This window comes from Triticum dicoccoides, chromosome 4A (genome assembly GCF_002162155.2).
Source record: "Triticum dicoccoides isolate Atlit2015 ecotype Zavitan chromosome 4A, WEW_v2.0, whole genome shotgun sequence".
In the NCBI taxonomy this organism is placed as follows: Eukaryota; Viridiplantae; Streptophyta; class Magnoliopsida; order Poales; family Poaceae; genus Triticum; species Triticum dicoccoides.
Window position 1 is genome coordinate 115,542,353 of NC_041386.1, and position 9,005 is coordinate 115,551,357.

Here is a 9,005-nt window from a genome sequence, read left to right on the forward strand (position 1 = left end):
CTGTGGAGGGGTGGTTGAACAGGACCCCGTGGTGTGGAGGGTTGGTTGAACAGTAGACGGTGGAGGGGTGGTTGAACAGCAGCAGCCAGTGGAGTAGCGTGCGGTGGAGGCTGGATGAACAGGAGCCCGTGGAGGCTAGAGGAGGTCGACGATGGAGATGAACAGTATCCCGTGGAGTCCCGTTTTGCGGTACGCCACACCCCTCCCGATGAACAGGACCCTCGTTTCGACCGTAGCGCTCCAACACAAGTCTGTTTCCTCCATTTTGCGGTACGCCACACCCCTCCCGATCAACAGGACCCCCGTTTCGACCGTAGGAGGTCCGTTTCCTCCGTTTTGCGGTACGCCACACCCCTCCCAATGAACAGGATCCCGTTTCGAACGTGGCCGGTCGAACACAAGGCCGTTTCCTCCATTCTGCGGTATGCCGGGTCTCGTTTCCATCGCCTGTTTCGTCTAAGCCCTCCCGATGAACACGACGCATTCCGTTGCGTCCCCATGAACACCCCTCCCGATGAACACGACGCATTCCGTTGCGTCCCCATGAACACGATGCATTCCGTTGCCTCCCCATGAAAACGACGCGTTCCGTTGCCTCCCCATGAACATGACGACGACGTTATTTCTCCGTTCCGACCCAGCCATGTACACGAGCCCTCGCCGTACGTATGCGCGAGTAGGCGTTCGAGACCCCGCCCGTATGTACACATACGTGGCTGTATTTTCTTTCTTGCACCCTGACCGCTGTACGTACGTGTACATGCTACGTGCGCGCCTCTACTACGACACATGCGCGCCTCTACATCGACCAGTATATATGTACATACATGTTCGCGACCAGAATGACAACGCTACGTACGCTTCGACCAGGTGGGTCCCGACTGTCAGGCACTTCCTTGCGTGCGAAGATGTAGCTGGTGGGTCCCAGCAGTCAGGGGGGTGAATCGTTTTGATTTTTTTCCCGGACGCACTTCCTTGCATGTGAAGGTGTAGCGTGGGTCCCAGCAGTCAGGGGGGAAACGTTTTTTTCACGTAATATGGTGGCCCGTCAGGTGGGTCCCTGCTGTCAGGTGGAGGAATAATTATTTTGCACGTAATAAGGAGGCACTTCCTTGCTGCGGCCGTGGACCCAGTTGTCAGCCTCTCCACGTACAGTCCACGTCCGATGGAAGTCGTTCCTTGACCACGTTGACCACGCCGCGCCGAGAGCACCAGGGCGGTGGACGATGGCGAGGCCTAGGAAGGGGACGACGGGGAGCCGGGGAAGACGCGGCAGTGGAAGCCTGCGCGGAGAGGAGTACGAGGGTTCACTGGTTCGGCTGCGGTGTGAGGCTACTGTCGCCGTAGGGCCTGGCCAGCGGTGGGAATAGTAGGGGGCGGTGAGGCCTCCGCGGCAGCATAGCCGGCCACGGGAGGCAGGAGCATGCGGCATGACCGGCGCTGTTTTGGGCGGCTGGAGCAAGAAGACCAGAGGTTGAAGAAGCACTACGGCCGTTGGATGGACATCGTACGGTCACTGGAGCTAGAATCGTTCATATTGACTAAAGTTGACAAAGTCCCCCATCCCAGTCAACTTAGTAGGCCCACAAGTCAGCCTCCCACCGTGGTGGGTCCCAGCTAGCAGGGGGAGTATTCATTTTTTTTGTGCGTAATAAGGAGGCACTTCCGGTGGGTCTGAGCTGACAGCGGGGGGAACATTTTTTTCGCGAAATACGCTGGCCCGTCTGGTGGGTCCAAGCAGTTAGGGGGGAAACGTTTTTTCGCGAAATAAGGTGGCCCGTTCGGTGGGTACCTACAGTAAGGTGGAGGAAAAATTATTTTGCGCGTTATAAGGAGGCACTTCCTTGCGGCCGCCTAGACCCAGCTGTCAGCCTCTCCACGTAGAGTACTCTTCCGATGGAAGCTGGTCGTTGACCACGTTGACCACGTTGCGCCGAGAGCACCAGGGCGGTGGTCTGGATGACGGCGAGGCCTAGGAAGGGGACGACATGGAGCCGGGGAAGACGCAGCAGCGGAAGCCCGCGCGGAGAGGAGTATGAGGGTTCACTGGTTCGGCTGCTGTGTGAGGCTGCCGTCGCCGCAGAATAACAGGGGGTGTGGGTGAGTGGAGGGATGGCCTGGCCAGCGGTGGGAGTAGTATGGGGGCGGTGAGGCCTCCGCGGCAGCACAACCAACCACAGGAGGCAGGAGCAGGCGGCACGACCGGCGCTGCTTTGGGCGGCTGGACCAAGAGTACCAGAGGTTGAAGAAGCACTACGGCCGTTGGATGGACATCATACGGTCACTAAAGCTAGAAACATTTATTATTGACTAAGTTGACAAAGCCCTTGGTACGCTCCAACTTAGTAGGCCCACAGGTCAGCCTCCGAAACGGTGCGCCCCAGATGTCAGGGGGAGGAATCATTTTTTGGGCGGCCGAAGCTAAGAATATCCGAGATTGAAGAAGAAGCACGGCATCCGTTGGATAGACATCCAACGACCACTGCTGCTAGAACCGTGTATTGACTATAATAAGTTGCCAAAGCCTTGCATACGTGTCAACTTATTTTTTTAGGGGACGTGTCACTTAGTAGGCCCACAAGTGTGTGGCAGAGAACTTATAGCCCATTTGCGTTTTGTAAGAATGTACAGCCCATTTTGGAATTCTAATGGAATTTACAACAGCCCATTTACAGTTTGTTAAAAGTACAGCCCATTTTGGAATTCTAATGGAATTTACAATAGCCCATTTACAGTTTGTTAAAAGTACATCCCATTTTCTAGCTAAGACAATGATTAATAATTTCAACCAACCGTTGAAGACAAAATTCAATAAAATTTCCCACATTTTGATGGGCTCCGAAATATTTTTATCCCGAAATTTCTAGTCAGATTAAATATAAATTTGTATTACGTAAAAATCCAACGAAACATTGCGCGCGCAACAATGAAAATTTAAGATTTTCAAAATCCACAAATAATATTTTATAAACTAATTTCGTGTTTGGTGCATTTTTTATAGTTACTGCCTAGTTTTTCTAATTACATCCCATTTATTATTTTTTAAAGCCCATTTTCCTGTTAAGCCTAATGCATCCCTCCTAGGAAAGATTTGTAGCCCAGCGGGGCGGAGAATAACAAGTTGACCTTGCATGGGTATTCCTCAAAAAGACATATAGCTGGGCTAGCCATTTTCATCTTGAAAAAAATTAGTATCTGGGCTGGATATCTGGCCTGGGCTAGACGGGCCACAGCCCGCCCAGTTAATACCCTGCTCTCCTCTGAACAACAACAAAATCATTGCCAAGAAAAACTTTGCAGTGCTCATGCCTCAAAAACACAAATACTACTCGAGTTTCTTGGTCCCAGCTATCGGCCGCACCTTGTGCAATTCTCTCGTTTATATTGACTACATAGGTTCACAATGGTGTGGGACCGTGATGTTAGGAAACCAGGAGAAAGCAAAAAAAATATAGTTGTACATAATAAGGAGGCACTTGCGTACATACGGCTATGGCCCTAGTGGGTCCCTACTGTCATCCAGTCAAAATAAAGTCATCTCCTAAATCCTCATTGAGGGAGTCCTGGATTAGGGAGTGTTCGGATGGCCGGACTATACCTTCAGCCGGACTCCTGGACTATGAAGATACAAGATTGAAGACTTTGTCCCGTGTCCGGAAGGGACTTTTCCTTGGCGTGGAAGGCAAGCTTGGCGATACGGATATGCAGATCTCCTACCATTGTAACCGACTCTATGTAACCCTAACCCTACCCGATGTCTATATAAACCGGAGGGTTTTAGTCCATAGGACAACATACACATCAACAATCATACCATAGGCTAACTTCTAGGGTTTAGCCTCCTCGATCTCGTGGTAGATCTACTCTTGTACTACCCATATTATCAATATTAATCAAGCAGGACGTAGGGTTTTAACTCCATCGAGAGGGCCCGAACCTGGGTAAAACTTCGTGTCTCTTGTCTCCTGTTACCATCCGGCCTAGACGCACAGTTCGGGACCCCCCTACCCGAGATCCGTCGGTTTTGACACCGACATTGGTGCTTTCATTGAGAGTTCCTCTATGTCGTCGCCGTCAGGCTCGATGGCTCCTACAATCATCGATAGCGATGCAGTCCAGGGTGAGACCTTCCTCCCCGGACAGATCTTCATCTTCGGCGGCTTCGCACTGCGGGCCAATTCGCTTGGCTATCTGGAGTAGATCAAAAGCTACGCCCCTGGCCGTCAGGTCAGGTTTGGAAGTTTAAACTACACGACTGACATCCGCGGGGACTTGATCTTCGACGGATTCGAGCCACTGCCGAGTGCGCCGCAGTGTCACGACAAGCATGATCTAGCTCTGCCGCCGAACAGTGCCCTGGAGGCCGCACCCGCATCGGCTCCGACCCCTGATTTGGAGCCAACTGCGCCGATCGAGGATGGGCGGTTGCACGCCACCTCGGGGGCTGCGACGCCAACGGCGATTGAGCCAAGCACCAGCCCCGTACTCTGCGAGACTCGTGACTCCAAGGAACCGGACTCCTCTCCGGACTCCGAACCCTCCGCGCCCCTACCGATCGAATCTGATTGGGCGCCGATCATGGAGTTCACTGCCGCGGACATCTTTCAGCACTCGCCTTTCGGCGATATCCTGAAGTCACTGAAGTCTCTCTCTTTATCAGGAGAGCCCTGGCCGGACTACGGTCAGCAAGTTTGGGGTACGGACGATGAAGAAATTCAAAGCCCACCCACCACCCACTTTGTAGCCACTATCGACGACTTAACCGACATGCTCGACTTCGACTCCGAAAACATCGATGGTATGGACGCCGATGAAGGAGATGATGAAGAACCAGCGCCTACAAGGCCCTGGAAAGCCACCTCATCATATGACATATACATGGTGGACACCCCAAAAGAGGGAGATGGCGATGGAACAGCGGAGGATGACCCCTCCAAGAAACAGCCTAAGCGCCGGCGTCAGCGGCGCCGCTCAAAATCCCACCAAAACAAACACGGTGATTCGAGCACGGGAGATAATAATACTCCGGGAAGCACCGAAGAAAACCCCCTCCAGCAAGATTTAGCACAAGAGGATGGAGAAACCAGCCCTCATGAGAGAGCAGCAGACAAAGAGGTCGAGGACGATAATTATATGCCTCCCTCCGAAGACGAGGCAAGCCTCGACGACGACGAATTCGTCATGCCAGAGGATCCCGTCGAGCAAAAGCGTTTTCAACGCAGGCTTATGGCCACGGCAAGAAGCCTCAAGAAAAAATAGCAACATCTTAGAGTTGATCATGATTTGCTAGTCGACAGATGGACTGAAGTCCTTGCGGCCGAAGAGCATAAACTCGAACGCCCCTCCAAGAGCTATCCAAAGCGCAGGTTGCTACCCCGATTAGAGGAGGAAGCACTTGATGCGGCCGACCGGCCACCTCGTGGTCGCGACAGAGAGGCCTCTTGGCCCTCCACTCAAGCCGCACCCCGTAGCAAGGCACGGGAATATGCGCCGGACTTACAAGACATGTTGGAGGACAAGGCAAGGCAAACAAGATCGATCTACAGATCGCGTGGGCGCCCCACAGCTCGAGACGGTAACCATCACGCCGGCCACAAATTCGGTGGGGCCGAACACAGTAGACAAGGCTCATTGGAGCTACGTCACGATATAGCCTAGTACAGAGGTGCCACACACCCACTCTGCTTTACAGATGAAATAATGGATCATCAAATCCCTGAGGGTTTCAAACCCATAAACATCGAATCATATGATGGCACAACGGATCCTGCGGTATGGATCGAGGATTATCTCCTTCATATCTACATGGCCCGCGGCGATGATTTCCACGCCATCAAATACCTCCCACTCAAGCTTAAAGGACCAGCTCGGCATTGGCTTAAAAGCTTGCCAACAGGATCAATCAGTTGTTGGGAGGACCTAGAAGCCGCATTCCTCGACAATTTCCAGGGCACTTATGTGCGACCCCCAGACGCCGATGACCTAAGTCACGTAATTCAGCAGCCAGAGGAATCGGCCAGGCAATTCTGGACACGGTTCCTAACAAAGAAAAATCAAATAGTCGACTGTCCGGACGCTGAGGCCCTAGCAGCCTTCAAACACAATATCCGTGACGAGTGGCTCACCCGGCACTTTAGACAGAAAAAACCGAAATCTATGGCAGCACTCACGACACTCATGACCCGCTTTTGCATGGGAGAAGACATCGGGCTTGCTCGTAGCAACAATATGACCAAGAACCCTGGTAATTCGGACACCAGGGATAGTAGTGGCAGGTCGCGTCGCAACAAGCAGAAGCGCCGCATTAACGACGACAATGCTGAGGATACGACAGTTAATGCCGGATTCAGAGGCTCTAAATCCGGTCAGCGGAAAAAGCCATTCAAAAGGAATCCTAGGGGCCCGTCCAGTTTGGACCGAATACCCGACCGCTCGTGCCAGATACATGGCACCCCCGAAAAGCCAGCCAATCACACCAACAGGGATTGTTGGGTGTTCAAGCAGGCAGGCAAGTTAAACGCCGAAAATGATGACAAGGGGCTGCATAGCGATGACGACGAGGAGCCCCGGCCGCCGAACAACAGTGGACATAAGGGTTTTCCCCCACAAGTGCGGACGGTGAACATGATATACGCAACCCATGTCCCCAAAAGGGAGCGGAAGCGTGCGTTAAGGGACGTATACACGGTAGAGCCAGTCGCCCCAAAGTTCAACCCATGGTCCTCCTGCCCGATCACCTTTGATCGAAGGGACCATCCCACTAGCATCCGTCATGGCGGATTCGCCACATTGGTTCTAGACCCAATTATTGACAGATTTCATCTCACTAGAGTCCTTATGGACGGCGGCAGCAGCCTGAACCTGCTTTACCAGGATACAGTGCGGAAAATGGGCATAGATCCCTCGAGGATTAAGCCCACCAAAACGACCTTTAAAGGCGTGATACCAGGTGTAGAGGCCAACTGTACAGGCTCAGTCACACTTGAAGTGGTCTTCAGATCTCCGGATAATTTCCGAAGCGAGGAGTTAATCTTCGACATAGTCCCGTTGCAGTGGTTATCACACACTGCTCGGGCGAACCGCATTCGCTAAGTTCAATGCGGTACCGCATTACGCATACCTTAAGCTCAAGATGCCAGGCCCTCGAGGAGTAATTAAGGTCAATGGAAACACTGAACGCTCCCTCCGAACGGAAGAGCACACGGCGGCCCTTGCAGCGGAAATACAAAGCAGCCTCTCCAGGCAGTTTTCTAGTCCGGCCACTAAATGACCGGACACCGTCAAGCGCGCCCGGAGTAACCTACAACAAGACCGCCTGGCATGATCCGAGCAGGCGTAGCAATGCGGCCCCAACCCCAACCCTCGCAAAAAGGCGACACCAATACTTTGCGTACATAACTACGCTCTAGAGATACCATGGGCACAGGGGGAGGGGCACCATCATGGCACGCCCAAAACACGGCTTAAACCGTACCAGGGGCTACCGATTTTTTAATTTTCTCTTACTTTCAGGACTTCATCCTTCGGAAGGCCTGTTCGGCAGTTCAATTGCCGCACAAACGATGCAAGAACTAGGGAAGCAGACAAGCCACGCCGCACTACGGAACTCCCAGGTGGTCTCTATCACGAGCAGTATACCCGTTCCGCATACTATTCCGCAGCTTGCCCCTGGAACGGACATGTTAACTAGTCCAACCTTCCACTTATCGCATTATTTGTATCGTTCTGCTTTGATCACAGCCCTTTTTTAATAAACAATGCATTACCTTTATATTTATATATATATATATATATATATATATATATATATATATATATGTTCCTTAACGACATGTTGCACCCGTACACGTTGGTACGGCCAAAATACGCCAGGGGCTTTAGTACCCCTCAATATGGTGTGAGAAGTCCGAACACTTTAACAAGTGCGGCACCCCGAACTTATAGCATTATATGCATCGGCTCCGAATCATGTCTTGGGTCAATAGTTGGGTTTGCCCGGCTCCTATGTTTTGGTGCCTTATGTTCCGCTATATCGGCTAAGGTAGCACTAGTAGAACCACTGCGATTGTGCCCCAGTTGAGCTGGGTCGAGCACCTTAGTGGAGAAAGCTAAAACTGACTGACATGTTGAAGCGAGAGCTAGTCGCTGTTCGAGAGGTTTTTTCGAGTCCCTAAAGACTTATGCCGCTTAGGGCGAGGAGCCGGCTCTGTCCGGCCAAGGCGTGGATAGTGCCCCGAACTCGGTCCTCCAAATACCAGGGGCTTCGCCGAAATTTAAAATTATAGAATTCTATGGCTAAGTGAGAGTGTTCACGCATTATAGTCCGATTGCCTTGTTCGTTGGGCTGAGCGCCTCCCTCAAAGGACCCAAACATGGGGAAAAGAGCGCTCAGGTTTATCCCCGAACACCCCAGCACTAGCGGCACGGGGGCAGAAGCCGATGACTCGCCATCTCTCAGAATTGATAAACAGCCGCACAGAAGGTAATATTTTAAATTCCAACAGCATTGCTTAGCGCATATAAACAAGTTTTCAGTGCACGAGACAAAACGAGCAAGTTTCACTCAAAAATTACATCCCTAGAACATTCATCCGCCACAAGGCGGGCACCCTTCAGAACATCCTTATAGTAATTCTCGGGCTTGCGATGCTCCTTCCCCGGCGGTGGCCCATCCTTCACAAGCTTCTCAGCATCCAGCTTGCCCCAGTGCACCTTAGCACGGGCAAGGGCCCTACCGGCACCCTCAATGCAGACGGAGCGCTTGATGACTTCGAGCCTTGGACAGGCCTCCACCAGCCGCCGCACCAGCCCAAAATAGCTCCCAGGCAGAGCCCCTCCAGGCCACAGCCGAACAATGAGGCCCTTCATGGCCTGTTTGGCCGCCTTGTGGAGCTCGGCCAGTTGCTTCAGCTGGTCGCTCAGGGGCATGGGGTGTCCGGCCTCAGCATACTAAGACCAGAACACCTTCTTCGTTGAGCTGCCCTCCTCGGCTCGATATAATGCGG